Genomic DNA, 16,240 nt, shown 5'->3' with positions numbered 1-16,240 from the left:
CATGTAACTAGAGGCAATTTAGCATTGTACCTTTGGGTATGAACATACTTCATGGGCTGAAATATATATCTAATATTACACCCTCAGTGGATTTGAAATACATCAACCTACCTTTGGGTATAATCGTTGTTTCATAAAGTCATACACAATCATAATAACAAATTTTAATATGGTCCAAAGAATCCTCAATCAAGACAACTCAGATCACTTTAGTGATTGCATGAATTGGTCAATCAAGATCTTTTACCGAAAATATATTTGTATTATGGAGCATGCCCATGCATACATGTTAATGCATGTATATTTATGACAAAATATACTTTATATCGTCAAAATACAAGTTCATGCTTTCACTTATATGTATAAACTAATTTTGATGATAAAATGTCATAAATTTAATCATAATTCATGCTTAAAACCATCACGCATAACTTAACCAACATAAAACAATACATTAATATGCATAAATCATGCTTTCTTAACAATGAATACATATAAAGCATGAAAAATAACAAAAGCAAGCTCATATGGTTAAAATTCGGGGTTTCCAAGTTGGAACCAGTCTGAAAATACCCCAAACCGGTCTAAAACAGCCCTAAATCGGTCTTCCAAGGGTCTGAACTAGTTCTGAACCCAATAAATCGGTGCAAAAATATGAACAAAAGCTCATAAAACCCTATAACCGAATAAAAAAATCCTTGTATTTTCATAGATTCATAAAAATGTCTTTACATCTTGGAACTGGTGAAAAACCGTAAGGAACCGATCAAAAATAACTCTGAACCGATCCTGAAAAGGGTCGTATCAGTCATTAATCCGGTTCAGTTTTAAATAGTGTTTGGATCTTACTATGGATCATATTTGGTTCAAATAGGATCTGGGTCTTACCCGATCTAAACTAGATTCGGGTCGAACCCGGTCAATGCATAACCTGGATCAGACCCGATCTATCTGAATCAGACCTAAACCCAAAACCATTATGGGTTTGCGTCCGATCCAATAGAACTGGTGGACCCGATCCACCCTGAATGGGTCTGGATCGGGTCTGCCACGATTCGGTATGCCAGACCTGATTCGGTATCCACCATAAAAACAGAAACCTAAGGGTTTATGTTTACATTTTCTGAGAAACTGAAAGGGTTTCTCCTCTATGTCACCATACGATGACCGACACTATTGCCCAACCGACGACGGTCACCTCCCCTTGGGGACGCACCCCCTCCGGCGACACCCAGGCGATGCACACTGGCAAGTCTGCATCGCACCACCGCGGGAACTCTTAGAAACTTCAAACGGAGATTCTGCGCCACCGCCATGCTGCGGACGCCACTGGTGAGATCGATAGTGAATCGATGACCCCCGACAACGATCCCGTCTTCCCGATTGTCAACCTAAGGCCAGAAACCCCTCTGTCAGAAAAATGAATGTGAGGTTTTGACGTTCCAGCGACCGGTCTTGGAAAAATGACATGAGAATCCGACAACCAGCAACGCTGACTGACATCACTCCTCCCACCTTCCGGCGATGACACAGAGCAGCTAGCGGCGCTAACAAAATCGTCAGCCATCCTCGACCCTCTCATCGGCAGGTAAAGGTGTTTTACTAATTTTTTTATGTGTCTGCCACCAGGGATGATTGTCGCCCCACAATGACCATCGTCGCCTATCGGTGACTGTCGCTGTCTATCGATGACTCACGTCGCCTCACGATGATCGACGATCATCGGTACCAGTTCCTGGCTGAGCAAAAGAACCCTAGCGACACAAGGGTTTGGGGGTTTTCAAAATCTTGGTTGACGCATGTTATCGGACGCCGACGATCTGGTGAAAACATCTTCCCACAGTGACTTTCCGTGGTGACCCGGGCGCAAGTCAACCACCCTACAACCCAATGGTGCAGGAAAAACAAAATGATCCTGTATTTTTCTATCGGGGTTAGTCACTCCATCAACAACCGATCGAGGCTGCCGCCTGCCAACAAGCCTCAACGGTCGATCGATGCTGCGGGCGACAACGGCTCAACAATGCTTGGCAGCCACCGCAGCAGCAGACCTACCAGTGAATATAGGGGCGAAGGCCGATGGCAACAATGGCAACATATATGTCCTGGTTTCCCCTTTCGTTCCGGTGAAAGCCGTTTATGCGAAGGGATACTCAGGTTAGCAGAATGGGCATACATTTTTGTCGGCCCCGATTCTGCTACCCGCCTTGTGACCTCAAATGTCGCGGCACAAAAAAAAATGCGACACCAAGGCGAGGAGGGATATGTCGACATCGACGAGCATAAACTGAATGCTCCCAATGCACCTACATGCACAACAAAATGCATCGTGGGCCCAAAACTCAATGTTGGCATATTCGCATAAACAAAACCAAAATGTAAATGCATACTTGTAGAGACCATGGAAACAACGTGCGGGTGCTCATCGTTCTCCTCAACTGGTCGACGCCCACGATGAGCCCATGCCTTAGGTCGATGGTGAGTAGGACCCTGAACCCAAATATATGATAATGTGGGCACTATATGGGAGTTAGGGGGCTGATTCCTCTCATCATACGTACAGTCCCCCTCTCCCTTAAGGGATGAACAGTTACATGAATGTGATCTCTCCACATTCACTGAACCGAAACCTCCACCCACTTAAAGCTAATAACTTCTCCCTATTAACCACTAACCCACCACTTTCAATGTATCAAATCCAGTTACATATGGGTTGGACCCAAACCCAAAATGTCCAACAATGTACACATGGAAGGAGGATCGGGTGCACATGTGAACACTTGCATAGATATATAAGATTGGCCTTTTATTAAGCAAATTAAAGTAATTGATGATCGTTTTATACATGTCAACTACCAGTCCAAGATCAAGTTGCTTCGCATTTGACAAAGCTTAACGTCGTCCGTAGTTTTATGCGAATATTCTAGAAGCCATTTAGACCTTTGGATGTTTTAGTTACCAAAATCAGCTTCTCCATGGTTAATTTGGAAGGGTCCATTTGCACAAACAAGAAAATCTCATAATAAAACACTAATTAAAAGCTCATAAGCAAAGTGACCAATCTAAACACATTTAATTTTTTATTTATGAATTTTAAGTGCCACGAATTTGAAATCTTTCATGAGCTTTTCAGAAGGAGGAGGTACGAGAATAGATAATGAATTGTGGAGAACTCAACTTGGGAAGCAAAGAGGCAACGGGCAACCAGATCCAGACATAGCCTATAGGAATGCCAACGAATCAGATTTTACCTGATATCAGACTGAACTCGATACCCTTTAGTTGCTTCTGGTAAGCCAAAGCCCTATCCAATTCTAACTGGATGCCGACATGGTTTTGATTTTTTGTGACTGAACCCAATATAGGTTTTGGGTTCTCAAGCTTCCAACAAAGTTAAAATAATAATAATAATAATGTCAGAAATAGCAGGTCATTTTTTTGCCCCCAAACCAAGTTTTGTCCAAAACCTAGTTTGGTAGCATCCAAACAACCATCAAACCATTTTTGATGACTAAAACGAGGCTTAATACTCAAAATCAGGTTAACCTAATTTTGGGTGTCCTTTCAATTGGGCCTTAGCTGTGGGGGATGAACTCAACCTTGACTTTCAGCTTGCCTTTTTCGTATGTTGAAGATCTGTACCTAATGCAAAGATGGGAAGACAAAAGTAAGATGAGCTCAAAAGGGTTTGGCTCATTTGATAGGGACAACTGCTGAATGTCACCAAGCTGAAAGGACATCAAGTTTTAAACTCACGAGTACATAACCTTTGCCGCTGCTTGGAAGCCGGTTGTACTTCTGGTGGACAAGGAAGACATGTTTTTTTTTTAAGGCAAGCTGGGGTTAGGCAGACCAGTTATTATACAACACTGAGTTTTGAACCTGCAACGTCCCACCACAAGGAGACACGCCGAGCCTTTGTTGGTGAGAGGTAGTTTTTAGACCAATGAGCCCACAAGTGAATTAAGTGGTTTTTCCCAGTTATCCAAAAGAAAAAAAATTGACACGAAACCAAGTACTGGATCAGATAAAACGTTTTGCATAAATGATCAATAGAGAAGTGACAACTATCATGTGAAGTGAAACACACCGGCTATTTGTATGACGAGTCGCGTCTTTTATTGGCACCTTGTAATAACCATGTTACCTTATCCACTTTCAAGATGTACACAAGTCGCCGCTGGTTGCAATTGGTGGAAATGAATTCATATCATAGCCCCTTTGCAACATTGTTATGAACCGCCCCAAATCCGACCCTATTCGAATTTAGACCTGGATCCAATTTAAGTAAGGAAAAGGTAGATCCAAGTCAACTTGTTAGGGCATCGAGGGGCCTCCCTCTTGAGTTGGGAACGATGGGTGGAGGCGCCCCCCAATGCCATCATGTTGCTTACATCGTCATTGCCTCCGGCAGACAAGAGGGGCGTCGGTCGACTAAATCTGAACGATGGACATATGGTTGTAGAGGAAGGTGTTAGGTGCAAGAAGGGAGGGTAGAGGAAATTCCAAGAAGAAACGTGGGGTGTTTGTTTTTTTTTGGAAAAAGTGGTTTTGATGACGTGGAATAGTCTCACATTGATCGTGTTTGAGCTTGTTGTGGGATTTATAATCCACATGTAAACTCTTACACTTGTTTCTGAGAACAAGAGGGTGAGATGACTACCACACGCGCGCGTGCGCGCCCATCGTGCCATGCCGGGTTCGAGTAATTGGCCCTTTAGAGCCATATCCAACCAAGACCAATGTATCTTTTTGCCCTGATTTGCAAGAGTCATGTCTATTCAAAATGGGCAACTCTTCAAGAGTCATGTCTTTTCAAACAGATCTCTTCCACGTTTATATAAACGTGTTTAGAGAGGTTCCAAGGGGACGGATGTACACTCTATCATCTCTCTTTCTTGCTTTGTTAAAACTATGAGGTCTGCAGTAGTAGTTCCTGAAGTTGTTTTCGAAGAGTGATCTACCATCGGTATGCACCGATCCAGATTGTCGAAGCTATTGTATCATGGGAGAAGAACGTTAGACCCTGTTTGCATGGTATGTGGGGGCGAATCTTCTCTAAGGAGAGTATTTTAGTACGTCTTAGCTGTTTCTGTTGTTTATATTATGTTCTATATGTCTGAATTTTCGTATATGGTGGAAGCTGACATGTTTGCTCCTTGTTATTTTTCGATCGTCGGTTGATCATGATGTTTATAATGTTATATTTCCTGATTTATATCATGTTTATAATGTTATATTTCCTGATTTATATCATGTTTTATATCATGATGATGATTGTGAAACTGTGTGATCCGAAATTCGATCGAGCAGAACGGCGCATGCCTACCCAGTGAAAGGGGCATTGTACATGCAGCGGTGGGGCTTCGACATCATGGATGCAACGACGATGCCTGAGACAGTGCGGACGGGCGTGATGCAAAGCTTGGGCCAGAGCACCTCCCGTTCGGTTTGGCTGAGGAGATTTAGAGTCGCAAAGGCCTTCTCGATGGACTCGACGGAGTCAAGGAGGACGAGAGGCAGCTCGGGGACGAACTCATCGCGACGGTCATGGGCAAGGACGAGGGAGGGCACCGCAGAGACGACAAGGGCAAAGGTAACGGTGAACCGTCGTTGGCTGAAGTTGATCTTCCAGTGCCAGTGGCGCTAGATCTTCGTCAGGGGGAACATCTTCGCGACACATTTTGCCGAAGGATCCCTAGCCGGTGCGGTGGGTGCCACAGCCGGGGATGCGAGATGTCACGTAGTTGCGTCATTCCGTCCTCTCCTTTTGTCCTTTTTTTTGGGAGGGAGAGAGGGAGAAAAGGAGAGACATGAAAGAAAGAGGGGGGCGGGCGGTGGCAACAGAGACGGGCCCATCCCGATAGAATCAGGAAAGAGAGAGGAAGATCTGCAACAACCGAGAGAGAGAGGAATCTCTGGTGCCGATCGCTGGGAGGGTGATCGGCGGCGGCGTCTTTGGCAGCTTTGGTCGAGATCGAGAGAGAGAGAGAGAGAGAGAGAGAGAGAGAGAGAGAGAGAGAGAGAGGTTCTCTTCATCGTGTTGCAGGTGCCAGGAGGCTCCTACCGGTAGGTAGGGGTCATGCCCGACAACCATATCCAGCCAGGGGTCGCTGGGTATGTTCCGGCTAGCGGTGACACCTTCGTCGGTCTTACTCCATTGCTGCAAAGAGAAGGGCGTTGGTTGTGCTTTCTCACACTACCCGCGATTCTGACTGTCTGTGCAGGTGATAGTCGGCCAGGTCCGGTCGATGGAAAAATGTTGGGTGGGTTCCCATCGACAACGCCTCCCCATCCTTGTTCTATTCTGCCGAACATCTACGATGTTGGTGAGACTATTGATGCAACAAACTCGTTAATCTTTTATGACGATTAAATGAATTTTAGACTTTTTAAAGTTTCAAAAAAATATGATGATAAAAACCTGAATGAATTTAAGAAGGACGTTTGCCCCTGTTGTTGCAAAAAAATATCTTGATCTGCCTCAAAAAATGTAGATCCACTGTTCTTGATCTTGAAGAACGGCCTCAGTGCGATAACACTGTTAGAATTCGGCCCTGAAATGATATGATCCTCAAGGGAGTGTGGAGGGAGACAATCAATCTTGTCGACTTGCTTGAGATGAAAAGAAAAAGGTAGAGGGAGCGATTCAATACCTCAGGCAAGAAGTGTGGATTAAAGAGTGAAAAATAAATAAAAAAATCAATAAATTTTATGGATTCTAATAAAGATCAAAAATACATATATAGAACTCAATCAAGAAGTCAAAAAAAAAAAAAGAGTCCTAAACAAAAAATCCAAACCCAAGAAAGCTAATAATCTTAACTCAAGAAAACCACAAAACTTAAAAAAACTAACACTTTTAATTAAAGAAACTGAGGATCTATAGAAGTTGGATAAGGCTGAACGTACCTATGGGCTGGCCCGCTGGGGCTCTTGAGGTCAGGTCTAGATATGAAGCAGGTCAAATTTTAGATGTGGATGGGGTCAGATCCGAAACGATTCATAGCATATTCTAGAGTGGTTAACTCTCCCATCCAGATAAGAGTTCGCATCAAAGAAGTAAATAATAAGCTTTTCTGACCGATTTCATATGGACAAGATTTTGCTGCTTTGCAGCCACCGATAAGCTGCACCATTACTCAACCATTGACCATTGGTTTATAAGCAACATAACCACGTAGCCTCTGATAGATGCAATAGCTTTTGTTAGGTGCTCTGCTTACTTTAATGCACAAAGAAAGAAGAGTAGCATTTAATTACATCTAAACACAAACCTCGAACAAGTTCCACGGGTTCCCTTGCCACAAGGTCGAAGCTGGGGCTCGGCTCATTCATGAGTTGGTATAGACCGGTCACATCAGAACACGGAGTGACGGAGCCATCATGGCAACTGGGTCCCACTCAACCCCTATGTCATCCCCATCATCATACAACTGGCCCTTTCATAATCAGATTTGGAAACACGAACCCACCATAGTGACATAATAGCATTTGCTTATTAAGAAAAAAAAAGTATCAACATTTTCTAAACGTATCGCAAAAGATATTGTCACCCTTCTAGAAGAGGGTGTTGCGTGCGTGTTCTGGGTCCAGACTTGACACTGCGTGAGGGTGAGAAGGAGTCGTACATCCGCCTGCAGGATGTACGGCTCCTCCTACACCTCACTGAGCGCCACGCAAAGCTCAAAGCTCAGTGGAGAAGAGTGTTCCTTGGGGGAACATATAACCTGCTGCCCCTTTTAGTATACGGGTTAACATTTGGTTAGGTTGCCGTAACGAACAAATGAGTTTTTTTCCCATTCTTTTATTATTTTTCATGAAAATAACCATACAAATGTTATATATTTGGTTTGTGGCTCTTGAATTGTCCACTTACAACACGTCGGCATGATTTTGCAAGCCTTAGAAAATCAATGGCCTACTATGTGCAATTATTGACTCATAAAATTATATTTTTTATTAAAAAATACAATCTACTTTTTTATATTTACACAAAGAAACTATCCTGCGGATCATAAACCTAACGCTCTGCCTGTTATACTTAAGATTGTTATCCAGGTAGCATCAAACTCTGTGGGCTTACCCCTTGCCCTCAAGGAGTTATCACGATTCGACGCAATGGGTGACGACGCCCATGGGATTTGAACCTAGACCACCTGTTAAGTGGCTTAAGTCCCATCCCACTATGCCAAATTATAATGCCATGAGAGATTTTAACTCTTATAAAAATATGTAAAAGTTTAAAATTTTTTAAAACATTTAAAACCATCAGTGAAAACATTTTCAAACAGGAGTTTAAAACCTCGATGGGTTGATGGAAATAGGTCCCTGACAAGTAATACCAGAGCTCGTTTTCGTGTTGGGGAAGGGACTTCAGAGTCGGTGTCGACAGACACGCCGACAGACTGCGATTTGTGAGCAAGACATCGTGGCGCCTTATCAAAACATGCACAACACCAAAGGCAAGGCAATTGCTGAAGCTGAGGAGATGGGTTCACCTTGGAGCCAAAAGAAGATGGTTGCAACTATCAACAAGCTGGTGTAAGATGTGACTTCGCACAAGAAAGCGATTTCACGCGTAGTTAAATCATTCGGTGGACTGAATGATGTGGTGGCGAGCCTGTAAGAGCACGCGAACTTACTGATGGAGCAGGTAACTTCGTTGACGACAACAGTGGTCAACTTGTAAACTGAAGTAGGTGAGCTTCAGTTGAAAAACTGCACATTGCAGCGGTCAGTGACCCTAATGAGAGAAATGGTGAGAGGCCATCAAGGATTGATGTACCAAGACCAGCAAAGTTCAATGGTTCTTGAGACAGCAAGGCCATTGTGAACTTTTTGTTTCAAGTAGAGGACTACTTGGATAGTCAAAATGTGACACTTGAAGATTTCAGGATAAAGGCCGCAACAACATTACTACATGGTGATGTTATTGCCTAGTGGAGGCGAAAGCACAGTGACATGGAGATGGGTCAATGCGTGATAAACACCTTTGATGACTTCAAAATAGAGCTATACAACTACTTCATGCTAAGGAATGCGCAGAGGCAGGCGTACTGGATGGTTCGTGAGCTTAAACATTTTGGTTTGTTGCAAGACTATGTTAGAATGTTTCATATGTTTATGCTGGAGGTACCTAACATGCCAGAAGACGACAAGCTCAACTGGTTCATTGTGGAACTTCAGTCATGGGCACAGTCTGAAGTGGAAAGGAGCAACTCTCGTATTTTGAAAGATGCATATGTGGCGACCGAGCGCTTAGTTGACACTCAGTGCAAGTCTTTCACCCCATCGACCAAAGGCAAGAAGAAGCCTGATCACGGAGAAAAGAAGGATGAGCGACATGACGATAAAGGTGAGGCATTGACACACCATCAATCCGACAAGAAATAGAACTGCTCAAAGTATAACAACAGTAACAAGGGTGCGGTTGTGACATGTTGGTTCTGTGGTGATAGGCATATCGTCAGACAGTGCCCCAAGCGCCTTGTGAAGGACGACGGACAAGCTAATGCAACACACATGGAATGCAGTGATACTGAATGCAATGACACTGAGACTATGTAACTGCGGATGAGAGCTATGCGATCGATCAACGCAGTTAGAAGTTACGCAGTTAAAAACATGCAGGTTAGCAAAGAACTGATGTATCTCAAAGTCATTACGAATGGAAAGTCTACTTCAGCTATGGTAGACTCCGGAGCCACACACAACTTTGTCTTGCGGGAAGAGGCAGGGCGGTTGGGCTTGAAGCCCGGGCCAAAGTAGAGGATCATCAAAACGATAAACTTTGAGGTCGAGGCCATCCTTGGTGAAGCAAGAGATGTGGCTATTCAAGTGGAGAGTTGGGTCGGCAAAGCCAACTTCTCTGTGGTGCTCATAGATGATTTCAAGATGATTCTGGGTATGGAGTTTCTGCGGAGCCAGAATGTTATGATGTTGCCAAAGTTTAACACGTTGACGACTATGAGGCCAAACATGTTCCACACAGTGTAGTGCCTTACGCAGAAAGGCAAGTCTTCAGTATTATCGATGATGCAGCTGAAGAAGGGTGTCAAGCATGGAGAGCAGACATTCTTAGTTGCTGTGCGTGCAGAAGAAGAGAAGGTAGAAGCAGCAGTGCCGCCAACCCTAGCTCCATTGTTGAAGGAGTTTCTGAGGGTGATGCCTCCGGAATTGTCAAAGCATCTTTCACAGAGATGTGAGGTTGACCAAAAGATTGAATTGACCCTAGGAGTGAATCTCACACAATGGTTTTATATCGTATGGGGCCGACTAAGTTGAAGGAGTTGCCTAGGCAGTTAGACGAGATATTAGACGCAGGCATCGAAAGCCCCATTTGGCGCTCCGATTCTTTTTCAGATGAAACATAATGGCTCCAAATGGTTATGTGTAGATTATCATGCTTTGAACAAAGTCACGGTGAAGAACAAGTACCCATTGCCACTGATAGCGGTCTTTTTTTATCAGCTAGGCAGTGCTCGTATCTTTTCCAAGTTAGATCTACGATCAGGTTACTGACAGGTGAGGATTGCTGAAGGTGATGAGCTGAAGACAACTTGTGTCACCCGCTATGGTGCTTTCAAATTTTTAGTAATGCCAGTCGGGTTGACAAATGCTCAAGCCACGTTCACGACTTTAATGAACCAGATCTTCTACCCTTACTTAGACAAGTTCATGGTAGTCTACCTGGATGATATATATCGTGATCTACAACAACAACATGAAGGAACATGTCAGGCACTTGCGAACAATGTTTCGGGTGGTGAAGGAGAATGACATCTGTGTAAAATGAGAGAAGTGTCTCTTTTGGCAGGAGGAGATCATCTTTCTTGGTCACGTTGTAGGGCGTGGTGTGTTGCGTATGAATGGACGAAAAATAAGGGTCATCCAGGAATGAGTTTCGCCAAGCAAAGTGCCAAAGTTGCAGTCATTTCATAGTTTGGCAAACTACTATCGATGTTTTATCCAAGACTATTCCCTCATTGTTGCGCCCCTCACAGATTTGTTAAAGAAGAATCGGGTATATATGGATCTGAACAAGAGCGTGCAAGATGCCTTCGATGTCTTAAAGAAAGCCTTAGTGAGAGAGTCAGTACTATGATTGCTTGATCACTCAAAACCCATTGAGGTCCACACAGACGCCTCAGACTTTGTCATCGACAAAGGTATTATGCAGGAGGGTCATTTTATTGCATATGAGAGTCGAAAGCTGAAGGATGCAGAGAAGCGTTACATGGTACATGAACGTGAGATGACAGTCATCGTGTATTGCCTTAAGACTTGGCGACACTACTTTCTGGGTGTTGAGTTCGTCGTCAAGACGGACAATGTGGCCATGAGCTATTTTCAAACATAAAAGAAGTTGACGCCTAAATAAGCTTGGTGACAAATGTTTTTAGCTGAGTTCGACTTTGCTTTGGAGTATATGGTTGGAAAGACCAATGTTGTGGCAGACACTCTGAGCCACAGGTAGGGATGGCAGTGGACCGGGGCGGGGGCGGGGAATAAGGTCTCCACCCCCACCCGTCTAAAAAAGCTAACCTCCAACCCTGGTCCATCCTCGTGGCAGGGGGGACTTTGGACCTCCACCCCCGCCCTATCTCAAACAAATTATCCCCATCCATGCCCCGCCCCTGCCCCCGTCCCCATCCTCGCCCCGTCCCGTCTGTATTTTTGTTTCTAATATTAAAAAAAAATAGAGATTACCCTTTTTAAGTTTCCCTTTTACCGGGTGCTGGTGGGTAGGATTTGCTGAGAGGTGTCATCGCAGATGTCGTCAGGGCAGGGTGATTTTCACTAGAGCTCGCGTCGTTGAGCCATGATCGAAACACCCAAGAACGAGTCTCTAGAATGGTGGCGCCCGTTTCAGGACATGGTGATTGGTGACCATTGCCACTGTCGACGGACGGGGTGGAAGTCGGCAACTCCTCGCAGTCGCGATCATCCTCTATCCTCAGAAGCAACACCTTCTTGATACTGTCTGACATCACTTCCCCCATCCCTTGACGGACTTTGACGATGATGGTGGAGAGAGAGAGAGGGCTGAGGGCAGACGAACGTGTTGTTGCTGCTGCACACGATTTAGGGTTAGTAACTTAGTAAGTTAGTAATTTTTAATTAGGATGGGGGAAAGTGTAAGTCCATCCCCACCTCCATCCCCGAATGGGGATGAATTTTAACCTTCGTCCCCACCTCCATCCTCGTTTCATACCCTTCATCCCCGATCCAAATGGGGGGAGGCGGGGCAGGGCCCCACTTTCCTCTGATCCACTGCCATCCCTAGCCGCAGGGCTGAACTGATAGCTATACGTGCAGAGCCTTCTGAAGTGCATTTGGAAAGTGTATTGTTGAGCCGCATCCACGAAGGTATACAGCAGGATCTGACTGCACAACACCTTGTTTATCTAGCGTAGATAGTGAAGACTTGGTAATTTTGGCTACAGGATAGCCTCCTCGTGACAAAAGGGGGATGCATCTTTATGCCGCGGTAGGGAAGCCTCCATCGAGAACTGCTTAAGGAGTGCCATGATACATTATGTGTCAGCCATCCTAATCAAGAGCGAACCTTAACACTCCTTAAGTGTGGCTACTATTGGCCGCAGATGAGGGACAACATTGAGGGGTATGTGCGGACATGCCTTATCTGTCAACAAGATAAGGGGACAAACCAAAAGACTGTAGGTCTCCTTGAGCCTCTACCAATTCTAAAACGTCATTGGGATAGCATCTCCATGAACTTCATTGTTAGTCTGCCAAAGGTAGAGGGCCTCAGTTTCATCCTGGTTGTGGTGGATTTTTTCTCAAAGTATGCCACATTTATCCCAGCTTTGAATGAGTGCTCTGCAGAGTTGTTCGTAAAGCATGTGGTGAAGCATTGAGGCATACCAAAGAGCATTATGAGTGATCGCGATGCTCGCTTCATAAGCAAGTTCTGATATAAAGTATTTCGGCTACTTGGTTCTGATTTGCTGTTTTCAACAAGCTTCCATCCGCAGACAGATGGACAGACACAACACATCAATGGGATACTTGAGCAGTACCTTAGGCACTTTGTTAGTGCTAATCAGAAAAATTAGGTGAAGCTCCTCGACGTGGCACACTTTTGCTATAATCTGCAGAAGAGCGAGTCTTCAGGCCACAACCCATTTGAGATAGCCATGGGGCAGCAGCCACTGACCCAACACACTCTTGCCGCACAAGAAAAGGGAAGGTCATCCTTCGCCTATCAATTTATTTGCGACTGGCATGAGCAAAATGAGTTGATGAAGGCACTCTTATACAAAGCATCAAAGAGAATGAAGAAGTGGGCAGACAAGCATCGTCGGCCCGCTGAATTCCAAGTTGGGGACCAAGTGTTGGTGAAGTTATATCTAGGGAGCACATGCATCTTCCATGGGCGGCACTACAGACCACTTAGAAAGTATAAAGGACCCTTCACCATCACAAAGAAGGTGGGCAAGCTGGCGTACAAGCTGGAGTTGCCCCCAGACTTCAAGGTGCACTCGGTGTTCCACGTGTGCAACCTCAAGCAGTTTCATCCTGACGATAGAGACCCAAAACACAATGTGCCTCAACGCGCTCCCATCATGCAGAGGGCCTCGACAATACAACAGGTAGAGAAGCACCTCAGTAAGATCCTTCGTCACAAGGTCAACTACTTGGGCGAAGTGAAGAAATACCTAGTGCAGTGGGAAGAAACAACAGAACCAACGTGGGAGCCTACATTTCGAATGAACAACCACTACCCGGCTGAAGTCAAGGCTTACCATGAAACAGATGGCGCCGAGGACGGTGCATGATTTGAAGGAGTGAGCATGTTCCCTTGCGACTTACATTATAAAGTTATGCTTAGAGTCTGTTTTGCTTTTATTGAGTCTGATGTAAGTTGCCCGGTTCAGGTGAATCAATACCCCGAAGGAGCAACCCATATACTTGATCTGTAATCGCCCTCATGCAAAATTATGAATAAATTAAATGCGTTGAGCTTTCTTTTGTTCACCTTCGTGGTGATTGCAATTCTTCTTCCTCTATTCTCTCTTGAACTCTGATTACAAGCTTTCGAGACTGGCAAGCGAGCTAATAAGTAGGCTTGCGACGATAAGGAGGGACCGTCGTGCCGCGCTGGCTCATTGAAGGAAATAGGCCCATGACAGTAGCAGTGACTCAAACAAATGGTTGTTGTTGGGTGGGCAATAACATCGACAGTAAAGGTGGTGTTGATATACAAGTATTAGCAGCCACTTTCTCAAGTAGCCTTTGATAAACTACTGCAGCTACATTAATGACTGTTATTGGGTAAGCAATAAAGGCTACACTTTTAGTGGCTTATAATACATTTGTATTAGTCATCACTTTCTGAAGTGGCCTTTAATAATCTACTACAACCACATTAGTGGTTGTGGGTGCTATTGATTAATCAATAGGTATTAATAGCCACTTTCTCAAATGATCTTTGATAATCTACTATAGTCGCATTAGTGGTTGTTATTAGGTAAGTAATAATGACCACACTTTTAGTGACTACTAATATTAGCAGTCATTTTTTCAAGTGGCATTCGATAATCTACTATAGCTACATTAGTGACCGCTATTTGGTAAGGAATATAAAATTTTTAAATGCTATTGGAAAGAAAATGGCAGCAACTTTTAAGTGGCTGCTATTAACATTTTTTAGCAGCCACAATGTGGTTGCTATTTACCTTTTCAATAGTAAGCACAATGTAATGTCGCTGTTATTAATATTATCAAGAAATATGAATTTTTATGCTTACATATTTACAAAAACTTTGAGCCATTGATTTTCAAGTCTTAAAAGATCCTTCTTATACAACATAATGAGATGATCCAAGAGTCTATTTTTATTCAACCATGCAGTTAGATCACATCCGAGCAATGAAATTTTATAAAAGAATAAAAAAAAACTTATAAAAATCTTGGTGCATACCAGTTTACATATTTGATTGGTTTAAGTATTTTAGTTACTCTGTAGGAAGATCATGAGCCGCTGATTTTCAAACCTTAAAAAGATCCTTTTCTGGAAAGCAGCTGCTGTTATTTTGTGTATAACCAAATTATTTTTTATATTTCCATCACCACGGTACATCGCAATTGATAGAGGCGTGTGCATGAGCCCCACTCTTATGAGTGAGATGCGCAATGAGGATTGAATATAACCGATGATTGATTATATACGTACTGAATAAACAGGAAGCAGAGGAAGCAAGAAGCCTAGAAATGGCCATTAGTCGCCCCATAGCTTCACGTCGATGCCTCCATCCCTGTCTTCGAAATCAAAGGGTTGATGGAGGGGAGGAGGGCTCAACAGTAGCCCTTCTGCCATGCTAGCAAGCAAGGTTGGCATGTTGAACAGGGTCTCCTCGTCCAAAAAGGCCGCGGGCTCTTCCACAGCAGCAGCAGTAGCTTCTCGTTGATGGCAGCATGGGGTGGTCTCTGGCTTTTGGAGATCGATTGGAGTAGGCCCGAAGGCCTCGGCGGCTGCCATGGCAGCGGCCTGGATGTCGTTGGCGGAGGTGGACTCCGGGGGGGGACAGCAGCTTCGCGGAGTCGGCGAAGTTGAGGAGGGCAGACTTCCCCCTCAGAGCCAAGGCCGCGACGTCGTAGGCACGGGCGGCCATCTCCACCGAAGGGTAGGTGCCGAGCCAGATGCGAGTCTTCTTGTTCGGCTCCCGGATCTCGCACACCCACTTCCCGCCTTTGCGCTGGCGAACTCCCCGGTAGACCGCGTGCCTTGTCTCCCTGAACTTCTTCCGTCCTGCTTTCTTCTTCGGCGTCTCGGAAGCCAGATGGTGATGGTGAGAACTGTTAAAAGACGAGGAAGATGATGATGACGACGACGACGAAGAAGAAGAAGAAGAAGAAGAAGAGAGTGCGTCCGGTTCCATGGCAACAAGAGATGATGAGCAGTTACGAGTCCGCTGCTTATAATATGTCAAAAGATGAATTCAACGCAGAGAGAGAAAGAGAGAGACCTGATGAGAGCAGGGTGGGGCAGTTTGCAATTGCAGATATATATGCAGAGAGAGAGAGAGAGAGAGAGAGAGAGAGAGAGAGAGAGAGAGAAGTATATAAGCAGAGAGAGTGGGTGAGTAAGGCCGTCCGTCCGCGAGCTCTACACAGTGTGGGACACGACGCAGTCACGTTTGAACGGGCGTGGCCTGTCATCCCACAATTTAATCCACGGGTTCTGTTTCATTCGATTTCGGCACGTGAGATT

At 44.6% G+C, this 16,240-nt stretch overlaps 1 pseudogene; it reads right to left on the bottom strand.

Annotated features, from left to right (window-relative positions):
• Window positions 1-15,063: 15,063 nt before the first annotated feature.
• Window positions 15,064-16,031, bottom strand: LOC149848500 (dehydration-responsive element-binding protein 1B pseudogene; annotated as a pseudogene).
• Between the last annotated feature and the right edge of the window lie 209 nt (window positions 16,032-16,240).

This window comes from Nuphar pumila, chromosome 1 (genome assembly GCF_984573655.1).
Source record: "Nuphar pumila chromosome 1, dmNupPumi1.hap1.1, whole genome shotgun sequence".
Classification (NCBI taxonomy): Eukaryota; Viridiplantae; Streptophyta; class Magnoliopsida; order Nymphaeales; family Nymphaeaceae; genus Nuphar; species Nuphar pumila.
This window is presented reverse-complemented; position numbering and strand designations above follow the sequence as displayed.